This window comes from Balaenoptera ricei, chromosome 17 (genome assembly GCF_028023285.1).
Source record: "Balaenoptera ricei isolate mBalRic1 chromosome 17, mBalRic1.hap2, whole genome shotgun sequence".
Classification (NCBI taxonomy): Eukaryota; Metazoa; Chordata; class Mammalia; order Artiodactyla; family Balaenopteridae; genus Balaenoptera; species Balaenoptera ricei.
Window position 1 is genome coordinate 69,736,385 of NC_082655.1, and position 18,349 is coordinate 69,754,733.

The 18,349-nt window shown below is 41.1% G+C and overlaps 1 pseudogene; it reads left to right on the top strand.

Annotated features, from left to right (window-relative positions):
• The first annotated feature begins 6,868 nt into the window (after nt 1-6,868).
• Nucleotides 6,869-7,517, top strand: LOC132351748 (macrophage immunometabolism regulator-like; annotated as a pseudogene).
• The last annotated feature ends 10,832 nt before the right edge of the window (nt 7,518-18,349 follow it).

Here is an 18,349-nt window from a genome sequence, read left to right on the forward strand (position 1 = left end):
CTCCTTCCTTGCCTCTTCTTACTTTCTGGTTGGTTGCCAGAAATCTTCAGTGTTCCTTGGCTTACAGCTACTTAACTTCAAACTCGGCCTTCCTCTCACATGGCCTTCTCCCTGTGTGTGTCTGTGTTGTCACATGGTGGTCTTCTTATAAGGCCACCCGCCATATTGGATTGGGGACCCACCCTACTTCAGTATGACCTCAACTGGTTCCATCTGCAGTGACCCTATTTCCATTAATAAGGTTGCATTCCGAAGTACTGGGGGAGTTAGAACTTAAACATATCTTTTCTGGGGGGAGGCAAAACTCACCCCAGAGCAGTGAATAAATATCCTGAGATACTGATGTTAATGAGTCTGTTTACAGAGCCAAAAAGTGGTGAATCTTGGGCGTTCCCTGGTGGCCTAGTGGTTAGGATTCTGGACTTTCACTGCTGCGGCCCAGGTTCAATCCCTGGTCAGGGAACTGGGTGATGCAGACAAAAAAATTACAAAAAAAAAAAAAAAAGTGGTGAATCTTGCTTGAGTTTAATCTTTTGTTCTCAAGGCTGTCAGGGAATAGATGCAAATAAAACATATTTTTTAAGTTCTAACACTCCCAATGAGATTGTTTTTAATAGACTTAATGGAAATAGAATGATCCACTATTTATAGTTTACTTTTTTAAATACTAAAATTATAGTTCAAATTTACTTTTCTTAACATGGGAAATTTGTTCATTTTAGGTAGGGTTGTATATTACCTTAGTTCCCGATAATGATTTGGGGCTGCTGCATCATAAAATGTATTCACAGCTAAGTTATATTAGATCAAATCTAATTGATTAAATCAGAATTCTGTGCAACGTTAATTAAAGTATGCTGTAGATTAAACAAAGTAATTACCTGAGCGATTGCATTTAATGGAATATTTTTATGAATCAGAATCCTGCATAATAAACCTGAAAACAGCTACACTGAATACCTAATATATTTCACAAAACAAATTGCAATGAGAACTGCTAAGACATTTGAACAATGCACATGAAAATAAAGGCAACTTGAAGTTCTTCTAAAACAGACTCTTAGTTCTTCATTTCCAAAGTGCCACCAATCCCCCCCCACCATGTTTTTGCAGTTATGACTTTCAGAACTACCTCCTCTTTCCCCAGTGGATGCCCTATGGGAGTTTCTGCCCTGGGCATACATGCTTGTTCTAACAGCCCAGGCTTGGGGAGAGAAGCATATCAAATAACTCAAGATGTTATAGCGTATAAACTCTGGAGTACTATTCACCTTATAATTTATGAGTTCAACTAAGAGGATAGCTTCCCACAAAACACTGAAACAGTGTTCTAAGTTTTAACCTGACCCAAGAGTAAATGCTTCTCCAGTTGGCAAGAATTAAAAGATAACAGGAACACCCAGCCCGTCCATGAAAATGAGCCAGCAATTCAGTGTACCTGCTCTGGAGGAAATAATTTGGAACAACCAAATGACTGGTGTTAGGTTCAGTTACTGAATTTCTATTACAGCTATACTTCTGGCAGAAGTACAGATCCCTGCTACCCTAGGTAGAATTCTTCAGTAATTTAAAGATGTATTCAATATTGTAAGGGAGGCTATCTGATATCTGCTCAGCAGAAATTGTGTTGCTGGCTGTATTCAGATCCAACTGTCTATCTAAAGCAATATTGGTCTGAAATCTTGTGTAAGGTTTTCATTTGGTAGAGCAGCAGACATGAATAGACACTTTAATGGCTTTGTGCCAGGGTCAACAGAATTTCATAAAAGAATGAATATTTGAAGGAAGTGTCACTGCACCTGGCACCAACTATCATGGGAGATACATGAGGATCCCGAAGAGGTAGCACCGAGCTAACCAGGAATGTCCAAGAATCAATTTTTTGTGACAATAATTGTAACTCTGAATTACTGTTAATTAAAGAAATAATTCTGTACTGGGAACTTGAAATCAAATTAACTTTTTTTTTTAGACTCATGAATACTAGCCTTTAGTTTTCCTTTAAAATACTTGGGAGTCTGTTCCTTTTATCATCTTTAGCTAAGCTGCTTTTATATAGACGACTTTGAGGCACAGTCAACATTTCAACCACAGATCGTATAGCAGTCTGCATGTTTTGTTAACCAATTAAGTATTCCAAGTATTTTTTAAGTATCACTACTAAAAGTGTTTCTCTTATGCCTGGATCCATTCCCCTTCTTTTAAGGGCAAAAGAGAATTCTAGATTCGCCTGTCTTAATCTCATTTCTCTGTCTCCCTCCAAGGTGAGTTCTTCCTTGGTACACCCGTTCTTGTGTTCTTGGGCTTCCCTGGTGGCGCAGTGGTTGAGAATCTGCCTGCTAATGCAGGGGACACGGGTTCGAGCCCTGGTCTGGGAAGATCCCACATGCCACGGAGCAGCTGGGCCCGTGAGCCACAACTACTGAGCCTGCGCGTCTGGAGCCTGTGCCCCGCAACGGGAGGGGCCGCGATAGTGAAAGGCCCGCGCACCGCGATGAAGAGTGGCCCCCGCTTGCCGCAACTAGAGAAAGCCCTCGCACGAACCGAAGACCCAACACAGCCAAAATAAATAAATAAATAAATAAATAAATAAATAAATAAATAAAGTAGCTATTAAAAAAAAAAAAAGAAAAGAACATTATCTTTAAAAAAAAAAAAAAGAATCATTGCTAAAGATTATATATGGCTTTTGGGATATTCAAAAGATTTTGAAATTACTGGGCCATATTCATTTGAATATATGAATATACATTATTTGAGAATGAACCATTTGGATCCTAGTTTTATAAACATTAAACCGTACCAGCTGTTTATTATAATTTTTGTGTGGCTAGCACCTTAGAATGCCCTTGCCATGTCCAGGGAATATGAAGGCTTAAGAATCCTGACTTCCCAAGATGGAACCCAGAAATAAGCCCGATATCATTTACAGAATACAAGCATGTGACTTAGGCTGCCCTAATAATTCAGTTACATAAGATAAGCTCTCGAGATCTGTTTACCACATCATGCCTACAGTTAACAATACTGGATGATACACTTAAAAATGTGTTCAGGGTAGATCTCATATGTTCATAACAATTTTTTTTTAAAAAAATCCATATAGGAAATTTTTTTTTAAAATAAAGAGAAGAAGTGAGCAACTTGAGGAAGGAGGTACCACACAGAATCCATAAGGTGGCAAAACTAGCAGCCAACCAGACAAAACTAAGATACACGCGCCCCTGTGTTCACAGCAGCACTATTCACAGTAGCCAAGACACGGAAACAACCTGAGTGTCCAGGGACAGAGGAATGGATAAAGAAGGTGTGGTACATATATATGCAGTGGAATAGTACTAAGCTATAAAAAAGAATGAGATAATGCCATTTGCAGCAGCATGGATGGACCTAGAGATTGTCATACTAAGTGAAGTAAGTCAGACAGAGAAAGACGAATACCATATGATATCACTTATATGTGGAATCTAAACTATGACACAAATGAACTTATCTATGAATCAGAAACAGACTCACAGACATAGAAAACAGACCTGTGGTTGCCAGGGGGGAGGGAGGGTGGGGGAGGGTTGGATTGGGAGTTTGGGTTTAGCAGGTGCAAACTATTATATATACAATGGATAAACAACAAGGTCCTACTTACAGCCCAGGGAACTATATTCAATATCCTGTAATAAACCATAATGGAAAAGAATATGAAAAAGTATATATATATATATATATATATATATACATATATATATATATATATATATATATATACTTCCCTGGTTGCACAATGGTTAAGAATCCACCTGCCAATGCAGGGGACACAAGTTTGAGCCCCAGTCTGGGAAGATCCCACATGCCGCGGAGCCACTAAGCCCATGCACCACAACTACTGAGCCTGCTCTCCAGAGCCCACAAGCCACAACTACTGAGCCCACGTGCCACAACTACTGAAGTCCGCCCGCCTAGAGCCCGTGCTCCGCAACAAAGAGAAGCCACTGCAACGAAGAGTAGCCCCTGCTTGCTGCAACTAGAGAAGGCACACGCACAGCCACAAAGACCCAACGCCACTAAAATAAATAAATAAATAAACTTAGTTTTTAAAAGTTTAGATGGAAAATATGTGGGATTATTAAAATTTAAAAAAAGAACATGTATATATAACTGAATCACTTTGCTGTACAGCAGAAATTAACACATTGTATGTCAATTATACTTCAATAAAATAAATTTTAAAAAAATAGAAGCCAAACTCATGCTGCAGAAACAGCAGTGGGGGGCAGGGGCAACAGCAGTGAAGGCTGTGGTTAAGCTCTGCAGGCTTGTTCTGCAGCTTGTAGTTGGACATCATCCCCAGCCTCTTAGCTTCAAGCTGGTTCTCCCATAAATATTTGCATAATAAACTCCTTTCCTGTGTAATCAGCCAGCACCAATTTCTGGTGCCACACAAAACGTTTTATGAAAACTCTTTTTGGGTTACCTGTGAGAAGAATGGCTCAGTTTTCCAAAGCTACTCCGCTTTTATATTTAGCCCAGGCATTATTTGCCACATAATGTTACTTGTAGATTTTGATCAGTGGCTTTTAGTTCAAAGTTAGATTGTGTTTCCAAAATATTAATGAAAATGCCATGAGTAAACCATGGAATAAGTTGTGTTCAAAATTCCAAATGTAATGGCTCTCGTAAAGAGAGGGCCCAATGAGACAAGATGTTTGGCTTTATATTTAGAAAAGAGTAAAGTTTCTGATTAGCAGTCCAGGGTCTCTAAGACATACTCCAGAGGAGTCCTCCTTTAATTTTTATCCGTACGATATGGATAACAAGGCTGGTATTACAGGTATATTGTGAAGGACCTGAGCCCCACATCATTCATACCAAGCAACATTTTCTAAATTTTACAAATGTGTAAGAATATAATGTAGGAGATGCAGGCAAATTTTACTAGGCCAAGGGGCGAAGGAGAGGGGAGGGCTGGTGGATATTAATCTAATCAAAGCTTGCAGAGATCTTCATTGATTATGGGTAAATGATCACTAGGATTCCACCTTGATTTACTTTTATCACAATCAAGATACTGGACACCTTGTTTAATGAAAGGAAATATTTTTTTTCTATAGCACACTGTTGACAAAGTAAGTCAACTTAGAAGAAAAATATTCCAGTAACTATCTCATCTAAAAGGAGGAGGAAACTATTTAAATATAGGCTTTGATGGGAAGAAATCTCCCTATTTGGTACTCCTGGGGTAATAAAGATTTTATTCTTGAAAGCCTAAACTAACAAGACTAAAATAGTTACTGGATACATTTACCATTCTGCATATATGACAAATAAGCAACGTGCTAGAGCAAATCCATGTCCAAAGGAATTGGTGTGTTTACCCAAAGGTTTATTGAACAACTACTCTGTGCCTCCTGCCAAGGTGATTCACAAGCAAAATCATAAAGAAGGTATAAAGTTGTCATCAATGCCTTCTCTCTTGGCAACTTCTCTGTCTCCTCTGGATAACCAGTTCCCTCTGCTGCCTCCCACTGTTCAGGAAATCCCACTATCACCATCACTATCCCCAGCTAAAGCATGCATCTCTGGCCTGCCTTTCCAGTTAGGTTTCAACCTCCAGATTTCTCTCCACTCCTTTTCCTACCAAGACTGACCTCTCTGGTGTGTCCTGGAAGGAAGTGCTCTTATCTGTGTTTTGGAGGGTTATTAGCTCCAGCTACCATGACAAAATACCACAGACTGGGTGACTTAACATTCATTTTCTCACAGATCTGGAGGCTGGAAGTCCAAGATCAAGGTTCCTGACTTGCAAACAGCTACCTTGCCTTTCTTTGGTGCATGGTATGGGGCAGGGGAGAGAGACAGAGAGAGCAAGCTCTCTGGTGTCTCTTTTCATAAGGACACAAATCCTATTGGATCTGGGCCACACCCTTGTGAACTTTTTAACCTTAATTGCTTCCTCAGTGGCTCCATCTCCAAATATATCCACACTGGGGGTTAGGGCTTCAACATGAATTTGTAGGGAGTGGAGACACACAAATATTCAGTCCATAACAGAGGGGAAACAGTTAACTCAAACACAACACACGATGAAAGCATTTCAACCCTCTGCACAGAATGCACTTTCTGGCAGGGAATAATTGCTTAATAACCATGGGAAAGAATTTCTAACAATTCAGGAGGGTGAGTACAACCTGCACTTACCACATGCTTCCTGTGTCTACCCGACTCCCCTGGGTGCAAAGGGCACTCTCATCCTGGTTTGCAGTTCCTGCTTCTTCAGCGTGGGTCATGAATATGCAGTAAACCCCACCACTGGTGGCAGGGCATGTGGTCACACACTGCATCCCCAGACCTTCAGGCCACAGGCCATTTCTGGTCCTGAACCATGCCAGGGTTTCAAGTCCGCAAATAAAAAGGAGGACATCCTCTCCCCTGGTCTGGAAGTACACCATACAGCCATGCCTGGATTGTATTCCAAATTTTCTAAATCATTTATGCTTGTGCATACACAGCAACACACAAACTTCCATATTCTAGACCTCTAAGTTTTTCCTTCTATATTTACCGGCCTTTGGGGGAATTAAATTACATTATATTACCGTGTAGTAGATACAGATGGTATTTAGAAATCTTCAAGGTGGGAGAGGGTACCCGGCTGGCGGCCTCAGCCCGGATCTCGGCGCCGCAGCCCTGCGCCTCTCCCGCCCTTGTCTCAGTCTCCGCGGCCCCAAGCACGGCGGAGGCCGCAGAGCTGTGGGCCACTGGATCTGGAGTAGAGCAGAAAAATTATTATGCCTGTGTTCCCTTGGGACGCGTTAGAAATTGGACACTGACATCTTCTGGGATTTAGGCTGGAGTGTGCAGACTGGTGCCTGAAATGGAAGTAGATGTTAACGGAGGGTCCAGAAGTCCCCTGACCACCCTGCCCTTGCCCGTGGCCGAGGTGAGCTCCCGGGAAAGGCACAGGCGGAGAAGCCCCGCTGCTCCAGCGCTCAGTGCTCGCCGATGCGCCGGACTGTGTCAGGCTACCAGATCCTCCCCGTGGACTCTGTTTGGCTGGCTTCACGACTGGTGAGGAACTCCCGAAGTTAGCCCAGAAGTGCAGCGGAGGTGAAGAGAGGAAGGGAGAAGCCGTGCCTCCCTTGCGCTCCGAACAGCTGGATGCAGGACTTGCTCGTTCCTCTCGTTTGTATAAAACCAGAAGCAGGTACTACCTGCAGTAGGAGATTCCAGCTGTCAATGGCAGGAGGCGAAGGCAGATGCCCAGCCCAGGAGACAAGTGCACTAAATCTTTACCTTATGAACCTTAAAAAGGTCCTCCATGGGCCTCTGCCTCTTTGTCTTCTTAAAGGTAAGAGGGCTCACTCCAAATCTCTGGACTATCTCAATCTAGATAAAATGAACATCAAGGAGCCACTGACACGGAAGTGCTACAGTACCAGCTTCAACACTTAACCCTCAGAGGGGACCGTGTGTTTGCTAGGAATAATACACGAGTGACTTGCAGAGAGTGTAAACCAGTTTAGGTCAGCCTACGCTTGGCTTGAAAATTCCACTGTTGTACTCTGTACAGGACTGTTTACATTACAGATGGTTAAATCAACTAAGTGTTCCTGGAACATAAAAATTGGATCAAATTTTGAATACAGGAATGAAATCACAGGTACTTGAGGTGAAATCATTCTAGAGCATGCAACTGCAAGGAAAACAGAATGTTGACCATTAGTTTGCATAGCTTTTTAGCTAGGAAAAAAAAGGCTTTGGTACAGTAATATCATCTTTAAAATTCTGATACTCAAATTGGGAATGTTATCTGCTTGGTTGTTGCTGACTTGGTATGATTCATTAGAAATTTTTATCTTAAATATTCAAGTACTTCTTTAATCTCTGTATTTTACTATAAAATATATGTAATGATTTGTTTTATGAAATTTAGAACTTGAACATTGCTAAATTGGACCACTTTTTATTTCTAAATACTGAGTTTAAATATTTTATAACTGGTTTTGCACTGAAAAAATTAACATTTCAAACTGACAAGAGAACAATCTTTCTTCACTTGCCTCAGTAATATTGAGCAATGAATTTTTTATTTCCACATGAAAAGTTATTGATCTCTGTAAATTATTTCTTTATAGCATTATTAAAGTGTGTCTTCATAAAATTAAATTTGGGATACAAGATATTTATTTTACAACGGGTGGGGGGAAACTTTACCGGAAAATTTCCAACATGAAGTTTTCATAAGTTGAAAAAGTTTCCTTAGTGCTTATTTTCTAATTTAAAATTCATCCGGAACTTTAAAATGGAAAGGATTCTTTAAATTGGGGATTATAGGCATAACACTGTTTGCATCTGAATGTTCTGTAAGTGAATGGAACTCTAATAGAGGAATTCATGATTTCTACTCTCACATGCTTAAACTAAGTATGAAGTGATACCATTCAGCATGGCATCGGGTCGTTTCAGTTTTACCTCTGTGCAGCACAGGCACTCACTGAAATTCCAGTTTCTAGGATTAGTGCAGGAGCCTGAAGTGCCTCTACAGTTTTAATGAGTTAATCCTGGATTACTTAACAATTTATGTCAATTGCACTGGTTTAATTTGTTGCTAAAGGAATAATGCCCTGGCTTTAGTAACAATTGCAGCTCAACTATTCCTGAATATATTTTGGGGAAAAAAATGTATGTAATTTACCTTTTGTAAAAGTTTCTATTTCTTTTTTTTCTTTTTTGACTCTTGAAGGTGCAATTTATTACTGAATTGGCATTTCTGGCAGCATAGACCTCCTTTTCTTCTTTTTTTTATGAATTTATTTATTTATTTTTGGCTGCGTTGGGTCTTCGTTGCTGCGTGCAGGCTTTCTCTAGTTGCGGCGAGTGAGGGCTCCTCTTCATTGCGGTGCACGGGCTTCTCACTGTGGTGGCTTCTCTTGTTGCGGAGCACTGGCTCTAGGCACGCGGGCTTTAGTAGTTGTGGCTCATGGGCTCTAGAGCGCAGGCTCAGCAGTTGTGGGGCACCGCCTTAGTTGCTCTGCGGCATGTGGGATCTTCCCGGACCAGGGCTCGAACCCGTGTCCCCTGCGTTGGCAGACGGGTTCTTAACCACTGAGCCACCAGGGAAGCCCAGTATAGACTTCCTTGTTTTAAATTTTATTTTGGAGGCTGTGAATTTCTAAGGTGTTAGCAGTCTTGCTTATAAAATAAGAACACCTTTTAATTAAATGAGTGGGTCATTTCTGTCTCAGTTGTGACTTTTCTTTGGCAAGAAAAAATGTCAAACTCTAGAGCAGAATAACTATTAGAAAACCCTAGGAACTCTTAATCAACGTTTATTATACTTTCACTGAGGCAAATCATGTGAAAGAGCCTTGGGGAAGTTGGCCCATATCTTACTGAGTTGATCAGATTTCTTGGTGGGCTGGAAATTTTCAGCTGTTGTACATTTTAGAGTAAATTGCACCATTGTAATATATTGTATTGACGAATGATCACTAAGATTAATTATATCTATACAGTCATTAGTTTGACAAGAAATAGAATCCTGTCAGATGCCAAAGAGTTGGGATTTTTACATTTAATGATTAAACACCATTATTTATTGACGATTTACCCTGTGGAACTGTATTATTTCTAACTATGAAATAAAAGGGTGATGTAAACACACACACACACAAAAAGAAATCTTAAAGGTTGCTTTGCTTGTACCTCAGAAACACAAAAGGAACCAAGATGATTACCATTACTTTTTTTTCCTGTCCTATTCTCACATAGGAATCTGAGCAAGTGCTATCTCAGCAGCTACCTAACCATAACAACTATTCTTAAATGTGAAAAAAAAAAAATCTTCCGGAAATTTTATTTACCAAATATCTATGCATTTACACTCAAAGAATCTCAACAATGAATTTTGTGATAATACTTGAAAAGTGGTTTTAGTTTTATAAAGTACATTATTCTTTCTAGTAATTTGGCAATATCCCTGGGAATTTAGATAGTAATATCAGAATGCTACCTACACAAGAAGCCTAGTTCAATAATTACTTACTGATTAATTGCAATACAATTATTTCTAAAAAGTGAGACAGAACATTCAAGTGATTTGAGTATGGTTTCTTGTCCAATTAGTGGGCAAAGCTAAGAAATAAGATAAGTCCTCAGGTTTTTTTTTTTTTTTAAAACTTACAGAAATTTCTAAACACACAAAGGTACTATAACATAAACTTCATGCTCCCATCACCCAGTTTCAACAATTATCACCATTTTATTTTGCCAAACATTTCATCTTTCCTTCTCTGACTTTTTTCTTGTTGCAGTATTTTAAAGCAAATCCTAGATGTATTTCACCCATATTTCGGTATATATCTCTAATACATATTTTTATATTTATATGTTTATCTTTATATTTTATGTGTATTTGTAGTAGATCAACAGTTTCCAAAAAAGTGGCCAAAGGACTTAGACACCTAACAAAATATGCTAGTACCCGTCTTTCATTTTTTCCCTCTATGTATTTCTCTCCCTCAAAAGAGGAAATCCAAATCAATTTTAATAGGTCAATAAACAGAAAAGTAAAAAGAACAAAACCCAGTAATCTTGATGGCAGAAGTTTAAAATGTCAGCTTTAAGGTTACTTTAAAACATTTCAATATGTTCCATTTCCATGAAAAGTACAAGCAAATCCCACTATTTTCCTCCAAGAAATCAGGTCCCTGGAAAAAGTCATAGTGTGGAAATTCCATTCTGGGTACTCCAAAACTCCTGAGGTTGTATAAAGTCTGCATATATATAATTTGCTATGGAAATTGTGGTGGTATTTAATAAAATATAAATTATTCCTGGGTGTCTCACCTTGTTAAATATTTATTTGGTATATAATTTAACAAAGGTCCTCTGATATTACTATTTTATGGGTTTATCACATTTTTAATTTATTCTAATTCTAATATGGAATTTTAATGTCACACTCATTAAAAGGCTGCATTCACTACAGAGGCAAATAACTGACCTGTAGAGTAGCCATAGAGCCTGGCAATAGAGGCAACCATATATAATAAATGGTTTATGGATATTACATGACAATACATTATGTTTGATTGTTGTCCCTCATTAATGATGCATAGTTTAGTGTGCTGGGCAGAATGGCAATGGATGGGATACATTAACACTGCATTTCTAGCAATCCTTGTACATACATCTGTAATGCATTGCCTCCAATCATTAGTCTCAAATGATACCTGGAATCCACAGAATCAGCAACACCTGGGAATGTTAAAAATGCAAATTTTCGGGACCTCACCCCAGTCCTCCTGAATCAGAACCTTGGGCTCAATTATCTGTTTTAAGGAGCTCTGCAGGTGATTTTGATGCAAGCTAAGGTTTGAGAACCACAGGCTCAAATTATTTGTGCCTGATTTTTACTGAACAAAAAAACAAACCAAAACCCCTGCCCTTTCAGCATACCCCAAGCATAGAGTTGCCAGATTTAGCAAATAAAAATATAGGACACCAGTTAAATTTAAATTTCAGATAAAAAAGTAAATTTTTAGTATAATCATGTCCTTGCAGTTATGTCCCATGTATATATCCCACTTATGCAAGGGATATATAAGTATCTCCATGCATACTTATACTAAAAAATTATTTGTTGCTTATCTGATATTCAAATTGAACTTTTCATCCTGTGTCCTGAGCTTTTCTGGCATCCATACCCAAGGGTGTTCTGATCTAGCCAGCATTCGGCATACTCCACAGGGCTATGTCACCCAATCCAGTTTTAGAAATTATCACCCCTACCAGCCTCTCACCCCTCTGGGGTCATGCTGGTTGCTCTCCGAGTGACCATCCCTCACCTGTCAAGAGCTTGCACACTGATTGGTGTATGTTTAACATGGTCGAACAGGACAGAGTCACCTATATTTATACTTGTGGCCACTCTGTAGGTAGAGATATTGGGTGTCAGCTGAAGACAAAAGCTAAAGAAATGTGTACCAAATTTCACCTAGCTAATTTAACTTATGAAAACAATTTTTTGTAGTTGTTCAAAGAGCTTTACCTTCACGCAAGATTCTGGATTTCAATAAGAAATAATTAACTGTGGATAAAAATGTTTTTATATTTCTTAGCAGAGCTGCATGCTGATGTTGGGTCCTTGCCTACAACTGCCCCTATCGAAGTCAGACAACTAAAACCAAACAACTCTGAAATATAAATCCTTCCTGAATTCGTTTTAGTCTTTTTTTTTTTTTCATTTTTCAACTGTTACCTTGTTTTCTTTTTAAACTTACATGAAATGCGTAGATTTTAAACACACGGTCCAATACGTTTAGACAAACATGTACCCCTGCCCCGTCGAGACAGAGAACATTTCCTTCACTCTAGAAAAAATCCTCAAGCCCCACCCCCCCAGCTCCAGAGGAAACCACTGTTCTGATTTTTATCACCATACATTAGTTTTGTGTGTTCTAGAACTTTCATGTAAATGAATTGCTTTCACTTTCACATATTCAAAACATTTGGCTGCCTGGCAGGGAATTTATAATGTATTTTTATCTCTTTCTTTCCTCTGAAATGACCTGTAAAGCTCTAAAGTTAGGACCTCGTGCCCCCATCCTCAAGAGGAGGCAGGGAGGGGGCTGGACGTTTTTCTGGTCCGAGGGGAATGACGAGGGGAAGGAACAGAAAAAGGTCAGCGTTCCCCGATGGCGACCTGAGATGGATCCCCAACGCAAGAAGCACTGGGGTCAGGGGACCGTGAGGGGCATCAAGAGAACACCTAGGAGCTGTGCCAGATGGAGAACACGTCCAGCAGCCCAGGGGGCTCCGCAAGGCAAACACGCCATTGCCTTTACGGCAACGCCTATCACTAAGCCTCTAGTCCTAGAACGGCTGCCTGTGAGCTCCAAGATATCTGTAATGAAGACCAGTCTCTGTAGCGTCCTAGGACTCTTCTGGTGGGCAAGAGCTCCTGTATCTGTACTTTGGGGGCAGACTAGACAATAATGGTACACCCTAAATTAAGGGCAGAGGAATGTAGATACCCCTGCTCCAGCTAATATAAGTTAAACATACAATTTATTTAATATTTTAGTGCTTTTCAAAGTACCCACTGGAGTACTACTTATTATTTTTAAAGTCTACTACCCAAACAGAACATAAAATTTTAAATGCCAGCAGTATGTAATCTAATTATATCCTCTAGGGAAAACATATTTGTATAATGTTCACTTTTACTTACATTCCTGGAGGATCCAAGGATGAAAAAAATATATAAATCCAAACAGACTTGTTACTGGTATGGTTAATTTATACAGTATATACAAATGTTATATTTGAGACAAATTTAGAAAAATACAAAGAATGAAATGCATTTTAAATGTACCCCCCCAGGACCTTGATGCTCATCACAAATCCTCACTCCCCTGACTTGTTCTCAGACTTCCAGAAGCTCCCAAAGGCAAACTTACCTGCAGATCCTTCCAGAAGCCGCCGAAGTCGTTCTTGTTCGCCAGACGTGTAGTCCATCCCTATCAGGTCCCAAGGACCCTCACCTCTCCCGTGTCTGAGGAAGCCTCGTAGTACTGTCACACACGACACAAAGCCTTCCCCTCTCTCTGCTGTCGGAGGCTGAGTCCTCCTGGAGCCAGTGCTGGCAGAGTTTGAGGAGCAAGACGCTTATTAAGGATGAACACCTGTGAAAGGAAGGGGGCGGAAGCAGAATTAGAGGATGCAGGTGAACAATGAGGCAGACCCAAAAAACATGGCTGGGAGCTCTGGGGTAAGAAAGCCCTGCCCCCTGCCCCCTGCCCCCTGCCCCCTACCCCCTGCCCCCTACCCCCTGCCCCCTGCCGCATCTCTAGATCCCTCTCTCTCCCATCACCGGATGCATGCAGCTCCAGGAAGGGTGGGACCTGGGGCCAATCAGCTCAGGAGAGGAAACACACCTGAGGAGCTGAGAGCTGTAGAATTTGCTGACCACTGCATGAGCCCCAGCTGGACATCAAATCCTTCCTTGAAGGGAGATACAAGTACCTGGCCCTACTCCTCTCCTCCAACTCTTTGCAAGAGCCGTATGGATTTCTCTCCATCCCCCAAATCACCACGCTCTCCCTTATCTTGGAGTGTGTCCATTGCCTGGAACACTTCCCCACTGTCTGCCTGGCTGACTCCGGCTCATTCCTCAGATCTCATTCTTAGGAAGGACTTCCCTCCCCCACTCCTTTGTAACACTCATCTGGTTTATAATTTGCTTAATGCCTTTGTTCCCTGCATACACGCCCTCCATTAGAGCAAGGAGGATGCCGGGCTGGTTTTCGCCGTGTCCTCAGTGTTGAGCGATGGTGCCAAGCACAGAGGAAATGTTCAGTGTATATCTGATGAATGGATTACTTAACTAGATATACCTAGTGTTCATTTTGGGTTCCCCCAGAAGCTGATCCTAAAGCAAGGATTCGAGGGCAAACCCTTTCTTTGAGACATGATTCCCGGAAACACTGCTGGGAAAGTAGAGGTGTGAGATCAGAAAGGAAAAGCAGCTAATTAATTACCCATCACCACTGTGGGCAACGAGCTTCATCCTGATGGGGAAACCTGAGAACCAGCGCTGGACATGTTCCTTGACGTTACCCATCCAGAAATGAGTGACCGGTTACTGTATGATTCCATTTATCTGAAATGTCCAAAATAGGCCAATTCAAAGAGACAGAAAGTAGATTAGTGGTTGCCAGGGGAGGGGGGAGGGGAGGGTTGGGATTAACTGCTAACAGGTTGGGGTTTCTTCGGGAGAAGGATAGAAATGTTCTGGAATTAGATAGTGGTGTTGGTGGTATGACACTGTGAATATATGAAAAATCACTGAATTTTATGCTTTAATGTGAATTTTATGTTATGTGAATTATATCTCCATAAAACAAATTGATAAACAAATGAGGGAGCTGGGATATTTATCCATTAGCTCCAGTCCTTAGTCAGAGCTGCTGGGGGATGGAGTGTTTATTTCCAGAGCATTTCCAGCCTGTTCAAGTACAGGCAGGGACTTCCCTGGAGGTCCAGTAATTAAGACTCAGCGCTTCCACTGCAGGGGGTGTGGGTTCAATCCCTGTTGGGGAACTAAGATCCCTCACGGACAAAACAAAAAACAAACAAAACAAAAAAACAAAAAAACAAACAAACAAGCCCAGGCAGAACAGACTCTGAGACCAGGGCTATCTTCCGGCAAAGAGATGCACATACCAGCACTTTGCGGTCTGGAGGCAGGATGCACTGAAATGGGAGGGGGGAGGGGTTGCACGCAGGGCACAGATAGGGTTTGCTGCACTTAGTGAGAGAAGGACCTCGCACACCTGCCTGGTATGTTCACAGGTGAGCCATTCTGTGGAGGACGATTCACTCAGAAGCTTCCAGCTCCAAGAACTTATCTTCATAAATTTATTCTAAAATAGATCGATGCTTGGATGGCAAGTTAGGGAGTCCCATTATCTCAGCTGTAACCCCAAATCAAGTAAGGCTGAGGAAGGAGACAAGAACAGTGCTTTCAGTGGAAAGTGGGATTGTGGTAGGTGGAATAATGACTGCCTCCCCCCACCAATTATGTCTACGTTCTAATCCTCAGAACCTGAGAATGTTCCATTTTAAGGTAAAAGAGACGTTACAGGTGTGGTTAGGTTAAGGATTCTGAAGTGGGGAAATTATCCTGAAGTACCCAGGTGGGCTCAATATAGTCACACGGTTTTTATAAGAAGCACAACGGAAGATTAGAGTCAGAGAAGGAGATGTAACCACAGAAGCAGAGGTCAGGGCATTACTGAAAGTGAGGTCCAGCTTCTCACCACTCAAAAGCCAGTGAAGAGGCAAGTTGGTGGAAAGGAAAGTTTGCATTATTTTGGATGCCAGCAACGGGGGGGTGTCCAAAAGGCCGACTCCTCACCCCCATGACTGACAACCAGCGGGCCAGAGCTTTTATAGGCAGAGGGAGGGGGCTACGTGTACGAACAGCGCGGTCAGCTCTGACAGTCGTCTTGAAATTAGTCATGCAGAGGTCTGATCAGTATCATCTTGACTGTTTTAAGTACAGTTACTCTTTAGTTCCAGGGTCAGTTTGTTTCCATTTCTTTGAGGCGAATTCTCGCAATTGTGGCAGCTATGTCATGGCTACAGCCTGGTCATCATGTAGTTCACTTCTTCCACCTGGTAGGGGTTTCAGTATCTATCGACGGCTCACAGGATACGGCTCAGAATATTATCTATAGCCCATGAAGAAGAATTAAAGATCCTTGACTATGCTTAATGACTAAACCATTATTAAGTCTTGTTGGACTGTTTTCCTTTGTTTCTGCATTTTCTCACTTCTCTGATTAAACTTATTCTTTGGCTAAAGTTTTTGCACAGACAAAAGGCAGGCTGAGGACATGGTGGGGGAAGGACCAGAGGGTCTTGCTCCATTTCAAGGGTGATATACTTCGAAGATGGAGAGAGGGGCCACCAGCCAAGGAGCACAGCCACCACTAGGAGGAAAAAAAGGCAACAACACGGATCCTTCCTCAGAGCTTCCAGAAGGAACCAGTCCTGCCAACGTCTTGACTTTAGCCCAGTAAAAATGATTGCAGACTTGTGACCTCCACAACTGTAAGAGTATAAATGTGTGTTGTTTGAAGCCACTAAATTTGTGGTGATTTGTGGCAGTGGTAACAGGAAACTAATATAGGGACTATCTGAGAGCACATTCCCAGAATGGGCTTAAAAAATAATCACCATCTGGACTTCCCTGATGGCGCAGTGGTTAAGAATCCACCTGCCAATGCAAGGGACACAGGTTCGAGCCCTGGTCCGGGAAGATCTCACATGCCGTGGAGCAATTAAGCCCATGCACCACAACTACTGAGCCTGCGCTCTAGAGCCCGTGAGACACAACTACTGAAACCCGCGTGCCTAGAGCCTGTGCTCCACAACACAGAGAAGCCTCTGCAATGAGAAGTCCGCATTCACCACAACTAGAGAAAGCTGGCGTGCAGCAACGAAGACCCAACACAGCCATTAATTAATTAATTTTTTAAAAAAGTCATCATCATCATCATCATTTCTGCCCCAGAATACACTGCAAAATTTGGAAGGGTCTTAAAATCACTTACAAATAAAATAAGACATTTTGTATCTTGGTATACTTAATCCATTTTTTAACCTCCTAAAATATCATACTTCTTGTCTTTGTATGATTCCTTTTTAGAATAATTAAATACAATTTGGGAATTCCCTGGCGGTCCAGTGGTTAGGACTCCAAGCTTTCACTGCCAAGGGCCCGGGTTTTATCCCTGGTCGGGGAACTAAGATCCCACAGGCCACACAGCACAGCAAAAAAAAAAGAAAAGAAAAAAGAAAAAGAAAGAAAAGAAAAATAATAATAATTAAATACGATTTGAAGTAGAAAGTATTTTTGTGTGTGTGGTTTTTTTTAATTTTTATAAATTGAATGTTGCAATTTACCTTTTAGGCTTTGGATTTATGAATCATGTAATGCCAAGTAAAAATTCTTAACATAACATTGACATATGAAAAAAACAGTGGATGAATTCCCAACAAATAACATGTTTACAACTCTAAAAATAGTATAAAAATAGTGTTTAATTCAGTAAATTAAACAGAAATATTCCTACTACATATCAGCAAATATCTGAGCATATTCAATGTGAGTTAAGGGGAGAGGGCCACCAGGCATGAAGGTGGGAGTGTGACTGTTCCTGAAGGTGAGAATGGGACACAGGGTGGGGTAAGGGGTTAGAAAAACAGAAGGGAAAAAACAAGACAGGGGGTTTATAGGACATAAAGGAAATAAAATATTCCGGGAACAGCTGGTAAAAGGCCAACATAACTTTTCTCTGATTCCAGTCTATTCCCCGCATTATCACCAGGTAACATATAATAAAGTTCAATCATGTCATTCCCGTGCTTAAAATGCTCTGAAATGTGTTAGGTTAAAATAAAACAAAAGAGCTACACTTCATAATCTCAATGGCATGCAAAGCCCTGGAGGATTGGATGCCAGCCTACTTGTTTAGCCTTATCACCAGCATCCCAATTAAGCAAGACTCTCCATTGTTCCTGAGATGTCTCATTGTCTCTCATGCCTCAGGGCCTTTGCAAATACCTCTTACTGGAAGGAGTCCTTTTTGTCCTCATCCCTAAATATTGTCTCAGTGAAGTTTCTGCTGGAAGAGTTAATCCATCTCGGGCCCTGAGCACCCGTCCCTGCACATTCTTGCCAAGGATGCCAAGAACACAAGGCCCTGACTACTCATTACCCGGGCCAGTTCTCAGCATTGTGCTTGCAGAGAGCGATCTTGAAGGCTGACGTAGCATCTCGCTT